General features: G+C 38.4%; 1 non-coding gene across 1 annotated transcript; it reads left to right on the forward strand.

The window, feature by feature from the left end:
• Nucleotides 1-4,937: 4,937 nt before the first annotated feature.
• LOC139167418 (U6 spliceosomal RNA) lies at nt 4,938-5,039 on the forward strand. The gene has a single exon (XR_011559130.1). It is a non-coding gene; the product is annotated as a U6 spliceosomal RNA (small nuclear RNA).
• The last annotated feature ends 2,326 nt before the right edge of the window (nt 5,040-7,365 follow it).

Here is a 7,365-nt window from a genome sequence, read left to right on the forward strand (position 1 = left end):
TCACTCAGTCAAAGATCTTGGAGTACTCATTTCCAATGACCTAAGTGCCAGAGCCCGCTGCAACAGCATTGCCAAAAAAGCACAGAGTCACAAACTTAATTCTACACAGCTTCTTCTCTAGAAGCACCGATCTACTAACCAGAGCATACAAAACATTTGTCAGATCAATTCTTGAATACAGCTCACCTGTATAGAATTCACACTGCATAACAGACATTAATACAATTGAAGGAGTCCAGAAATACTTCACAAGAAGAGTCCTCCACTCCTCCTCATGCAACAAATTACCTTACTCCTCCAGACTTCAATTACTATGTTTAGAAAATTTACAGCTACGCCGCCTCCGAACGGATTTAACTGTTGTTCATAATGTACTCCCTGTTAGCAACTACTTCACCTTTAACAACAACAACAACACAAGAGCATACAATAGATACAAACTAAATGTAAATCTCTCCAAACTAGAATGAAGAAAATACGATTTCAGCAATAGAGTTGTCAACACCTGGAATTCACTAGCGGACTCTGTTGTTTCTTCCCCCAATCCCAAAATCTTCAACCTTACATTATCTACAATAGACCTCTCCCCTTTTCTAAGAGGTCTGTAAGGGGCGTGCATAAGTGCACCTTTGTGCCTACTGTTCCTGTCCCAATGTCTTTTTTATCTTTTCTATCTCTACTTTATACTTATATTATGTTAAACATAGTACAATACAATACTATATTTGTATGACAAAATAAATAAATAAATAAATAAATAAATAAAATAAAGGCCGGGCTAGATGTTAAAGTTTAGCAGCCCAAGGCTGCCGGCAAAGGTAAATTATTAAAGCCTTCCAGAAGCCCATGAGAGTGGGGGCGGTACGAATCTCTGGAGGGAATTGGTTTCAAAGGGCCAGAGCTGCCACAGAGAAGGCTTTTCCCCTAGGCCCCGCCAAATGACATTGCCTGGCCAACAGGACCTGGAGAAGGCCATCTCTGTGGGCTCTGATTGGTCGCTGGGATACATGAGGCAGAAGATGGTCCCAGGGTAATAAGGGATATGTGGCTGTTTTTATAAATAACTCTTTTGTTAAAGGGTGTTGTCTAGACCAGGGGTAGGCAAAGTTGGCTCTTCTATGACTTGTGGATTTAATTCCTCAGCCAATCATGCTAGCTCAGGAATTCTGGGAGTTAGAAGACCCAAATTTGCCTACCCCTGGTCTAGATCAAAATACTCCTAGACAGGTGAAGAATGAGAAGTGCACCTAGTGGGACCAACACATGTAGAGAGTTTCCTACAATGAGCGATCATCCATCCTCTGGCTTTACTTTCTGGGCAATAGGGAAAGCAGGCCCTCTGCCTTTTCTTTAGAATCTATTGGTTTTGTATTAGTGCATTTTTTTTACAGGGGTGGTCTTCTTTCTAAGCATGATGTCTGATACACTATGCATCATGCATGCATAAGTGCACTATTGTGGCTACCGTCCCTGTCCTAATGTCCCCATTTATTTGTACCCATTTCATTTATTCACAAACATGTTTACACTTATATCTGTTATCTTATATATACTGGATAAACTAAATAAAATAAAAAATCCTGCCAAAGGCTGAGCAGAGAGGTGGGGTGGAGGAAACCCAACAAATGGGTGTAATGAATCAAGATCTGCTATAATACATCTAGGCTCTTTAGCAAGCCATGTTTGCTTTCAGAATATTTTGTGTAGAAGATATTGTCAGACAATTTTAGCTACTGAGAAGATACGTGGCCTTTCTCATATGAACTTAGCTTTGATTCTTCTCTGTTTTAAAGCATCTTTTCTTTGCTCTCCAGAAACTGGATTATTTATTTTCTACCTCTGTGGTTTGCATTTTAGATGCTGGAATCATTATTAAATATAATCACATTCTTACACAAGCAACATGGTCTTAATTTTGTTTTGCATAGATTGCCTCCTGAGTGGTATGTATGTGATATGTGTTACCTAGCAATAAGAATAATTCCTAACAGTGTGCTGCGTTTATCCCTTTTTTGCGAAAAACATATAACTCTCTTCATATTTAGCATGCTCAACATATATTTTATCAGACAAGAGTGTAACTGAGACATTGGGTCATCTTGCAAAAGCAATATTTGTTCTGGCAACGATTGGTGGCCTGCAACATTCTTTGATCAAGGTCACTTTCACTATTCACCCCATTCTTCAAACAAATGCTGAAAAAAAAATCCCAATGTGACTGATTAGACAGCATCCGAGATTAAAATTCTACTTATGGGCAAGAATATTTTATTATACTTTGATTAATCAGTTTGGAATTCTTGTTCTGTACTCAGAGTAACAAACACTGGACAATTACTACAGCTATTCTCTGACTTTAAATATTAATTAAAAGAAAATACAAATTCCCAGTTTTTTTTTAAATCACAATGACTGATAATAAAATTAACAGTTTTGAGGATTATTCACTTGCGTGGGAAGAATGTAAGTATTTTTTAAAAATCTTACTCTGTTTCAATTTATTATTAAGTGACTAGAAATGGACAGAATAAGATATACTGTATAGTTAGATTAAGGAATGTTGCTAATATTCATGGATTATTCTATGATTGAATGTGTAGGTTTATGCTATATAGCATCTGCTATGCCACAATAATACTTGGCCTATTCATATGGATATTTATAAAGAAAGCTGTTTAATTCCCATCCAAAAATCGTGCCTCTAAGATCAGTAGATACCATAGTCTTCTTTTTATTGTAATAAAATTTATTTCATGTGCATGTGATCGTTAGGCTTTATATGCACCAGCAATTTATACAATGGTAAAGTTAGAAAAAATGTACTGTATTTATAACTGTAAAAATTAGAACATTGCAATCTGTTTACATAAACAGTTTCTCATGAGATTGTGATTGTTTACAATTCAAATAAAGTATTGTCTTCTTATTATCTTTCCTAATTTGGTTATTTATCAATTTTACCACATTTTTTGGAATATAAGACGCACCAGAGTATAAGACGCAGCTTAGATTTTGAGGAGGAAAATAGGGCATCCTTAGTCTGATCAGTTTCAGCACATTATTTTATCCCCTAGTTAGGGCTTAAAATGTATTTGGAGAGAGTAATAATGCAAGAGCTTGCAAGCCAGTAAGAGCTGGGAACATTGTGAGAAGCTAGTTAGGGCTGGAAAGAAAAATTCTGAGCAAGTAGAGCAATGAAAAAAACTCTGCAAAGACTTAGGGCTTGGAAAACATTCTTTGCAGATAGTAACAATGAAAGAACCTGCAAGGTATTGTTACTATCTCCGAAGAATGTTTTGAAGAAAAGAACGCTTCAAAAAAAGCTGCATTCAGAGTATAAGACACACCTGAATTTTAGGAAGGAAAAAGGTGCGTCTTTACTCCAGAAATATGGTATATAGCCATCCATCTCACAGAAAATTACTCTGGGAGATGTACAATAATAAATGAATAACAAAAAATACATAAATTCCAAACAATGTGAGCCGCTCCGAGTCTCCAGAGAGGGGCGGCATACAAATCTAATAAATTAAATTAAATTAAATTGTTAACATTTTAAACAGACAGTATTTTAAAAATAAATACCATATATGGCTATAACATAGTGTTCAGCAATCTGAACCTGAACAAGAATGCAATGACTCATTTCTACTAATTGTATGATTTTTTAGGAAAGCTATGTGGAAAAGTGACATGTTTGGTAATAATCAACTAGAACAGTGATGGCAAACCAATGGCACACGTGCCACGGGAGGCATGCAGAGCCATATCTGCCGGCACGTGAGCCATTGCCCTAACTTAGCTCCAGTATGCATGTGAGTGCTATCCAACTGATTTTCAGCTCACACAGAGGCTGTAGAAGGACGTTTTCAGCTTCTGGAGAGTCTCGGGGGGCAGGGGAGAGCATTTTCCCTCTCCCCAGGGCTGTAGTGAAGCCTCTGGAGACTGGGGAGGGTGAAAAATAGGCCTACTGGGCCCTCTAGAAACCAGGAAATAATAATAATAATAATAATTATTATTATTATTATTTATTATTATTATTATTATTATTATTATTATTATTATTTATTAGATTTGTATGCCACCCCTCTCCGTAGACTCGGGGCGGCTCACAACAGTAATAATACAGTATATAACAAATCTAATAATTAAAAAATCACTAAAATCCCCTTATTAAAAAGAAACATATACACAAACATACCATGCATAAACTGTATAGGCCCGCGGGAGATGTCTCAGTTCCCCCATGCCTGGCGACAGAGGTGGGTTTTAAGAAGTTTACGAAAGGCAAGGAGGGTGGGGGCAGTTCTAATCTCCAGCCGGGGAGCTGGTTCCAGAGGGTCGGGGCCGCCACAGAGAAGGCTCTTCCCCTGGGTCCCGCCAGACGACATTGTTTAGTTGACGGGACCTGGAGAAGACCAACTCTGTGGGACCTAACCGGTCGCTGGGATTCGTATGGCAGAAGGCGGTCTCAGAGATCTTATGGTCTCCAGAGGGCCTCCAGGGGGGCAGGGAAGCTGTTGTCACCCTCCCCAGATATTGAATATGGGTGTGGGCACTCGTGCATGTGTGATAGCATGCATGCATGCGCTTTCGGCATCTGAGTAAAAAATGGTTCACCGTCACTGAATTAGAATGGTTCTTTCTTTGCAAAGAGTGGAAATAATCCTAAAACTAGACTACATATATATATCATTATGGTATTTTAATAATGGTAAAACATATCTTCGGAGTCTTCGGAGAGGGCCGGCATACAAATCCAAATAATAAATAAAATATCAGACAGTCCCCTTTACAGCTTTTGACTCATAAGCTAACTGTTATTTTTTAAAAAAATCTGCCAATCTTCATGCTACAGTAATTTAAAAGGTTTTGAGAAAGTTTTTTCCCCCTTGAAAAGTAATACATAAATGTTTTAAATAAATATTAAGCTATGCTTGCTTCAGTAGCACATATATTAAAATTAGAACAATACAGAGAACATTGGCATGGCCCTGCACAAGAATGACACACACATTCCATATTTTAAAAATTAAAATAAGTACTAAGACAGCTCTGATTCTGAAGATCTCTCAAGCAGAAAAATAGTGTTGTAGGATAACAGAATAAAAATACAAAAGTGTAGAATAGGGCATTTAAAATTATTTAGGCACTAAAAGAGTTAGCCTGCAGGGAAAGGGAGCAGTGTTTCCACACATGCAGCTTAGGAAGAAGTGATTAAGGAAGGAGATAAGATAGAAGCATATGAAGCATTTAAATAAAAACGTGGTTTGAAATTCCATCCAGCCTTCATAGCTTCAGAATCCATAGATTGAAACTAAACGTTTTTGATTTGATTCGTCCAAATCTGTCTGTCGTTGTTTTATATTCACAAATTAAAAAGAAGGATTTCAGCAGAATTTACAATTCAACCATACATTTCTTTATGCAAAAGTCCTTCTTTACATAATACATGCTTAAATGGTGGCAGTTACTGCTCTAAATTAAATGTCTTAGTGCTTATCAATTTTTATGTTTTTTAAAGTTATTAATTGCATTTATGAAGATATCTACAGATACTAATTAAGTGTGCAAAGTACTATAACTTAGTTACAGAAATTATTTTACTTCTGACAACTCAAAGGGGGTGGGGGTGTATTTTAACTCTAATTTTAACTTGAAGGAGGGAGGGGGTGAAGGTGAGTGTCAATGGTAGTGCTGAGGAATGATCGGAGGACTTGGATTTTTAGAATGGGACATCTGGGGGTGGGGGTCGATCCCCCCCTGTGGAGGGTTAAAATGGAGGCAGGGAGGGGCTTGACTATAACCCTTGGTTTGGTATGAATGGGATGGCAGGCCTGCCGGACAGTAGAAAGGCCGATGGGGGACGGAGGACTTGGGTGGGGGATCATGGTCTTGACTGGAGGGGCAGGAATGACAGGAGTCGAAGGGTAGGCTGCTCTCTTGCTGCTTGAAAGAGATATCTTGTTCCGGCCCTCCGAGCTATCCTATCCTATTCTGATAGATTAGATTTTGGGGTTTTTTTTTGTTAGGTTCGGTTATGTGTATTTTTTCTTTTTATATGTTGGTCTTGTGCATCTGTATATTTTGTATTTTGTATGTTGGTTTGTCTTAAACTCAATAAAAATTATTTTATTAAAAAAGGAAAAAAGAATAGAATAGAATGAGTTGGAAAAGACCTTGGAGGGCTTCTAACTCAGCCCCCTACTCAAGCAAAAGAACCTGTACCATTTTGTCTAGACCAGGAGTCCTCAAACTGAGCAACTTTAAGACTTATGAATTTTAACTCCCAGAATTCTCCAGCCAGCATAGCTGTTTGGAAAATTCTGGGAGTTGAAGTCCACAAGTCTTAAAGTTGCCAAGTTTGAAGACCTCTGGTCTAGACTCTTCTTAAAAACATCTATTGATGGAGCATCCATGATTTCTGAAGGCAAACTGTTCCACTTGTCTTCACTGTTAGGAAGTGTCTCCTTAATTCCAGTTTGTTTCTTTGATTAGTTTCCAATCGTCGGGGTTATTTGTTTGTTTAGTCTACATATTTGATAATATACATAACATTATTTAACCATCATGGAACACTTGTTACACAGCATCCAAGGGGTGGTCCCCTACTTCAATGACATGCTCATCTCAGGAGACTCAGAAAATCAATTGCTAGACCAGCTAAGGGGAGTATTACAAAGACAGGTGACTCAAAGTAAAAAAGGACAAGTGTAAGATTGCAGTCACCAGTGTGGCATTCTTAGGATTCCTGATCGAGGGGTCCAGTATTCGCCCCACGGGCATAAAAATTAAAGCTATAAACGAGGCACTAACCTCGTTGCTAATGATGTTCCCAGCTTTTACCACTTACAAGCTCTTTCATTGTTAATCTCTGCCAAGAATGTATTCCAAAACCTGTCTTTGTAAGTGTGTGTGTGGGGGGGTTCATTCCTTACTTGCTCCAGATATTTCTTTCCAGCCCTAACCAGGTGCCAGCCCTAATCAGGTGCCAGCCCTAATCAGGTGCCAGCTCTAGCCAGGTGCCATTAATGTACCCAAACCGTTACTCTCTGTGAAGAATGTTTTCAAGACCTAAGTCTTTGCAGGGTTTGTTTCATTACTCTAACTTGCTCTGAGTAAGTTTCTTTCAGCTCTTTCACTGTTACTCTCTGCAAATAATAATGTTTTCCAAGCCCTAAGTCTTTGCAGGGTTTTTTTCCATTGCTCTATTTGCAATGTAAGGAAGATCTGAGGAAGGTTACGCACCTGGGATCGGCTGGGGTGTGAGTTCAGATGGGGCCGGCTAGCTTTCCACCAGGTTCTTTTCTTTTAAAGAGAGAGAGAGGAAAGGAGGTGGGCAAATAACAAGCTTCTCTAGACAAA

This window comes from Erythrolamprus reginae, chromosome 4 (assembly GCF_031021105.1).
Source record: "Erythrolamprus reginae isolate rEryReg1 chromosome 4, rEryReg1.hap1, whole genome shotgun sequence".
Classification (NCBI taxonomy): Eukaryota; Metazoa; Chordata; class Lepidosauria; order Squamata; family Dipsadidae; genus Erythrolamprus; species Erythrolamprus reginae.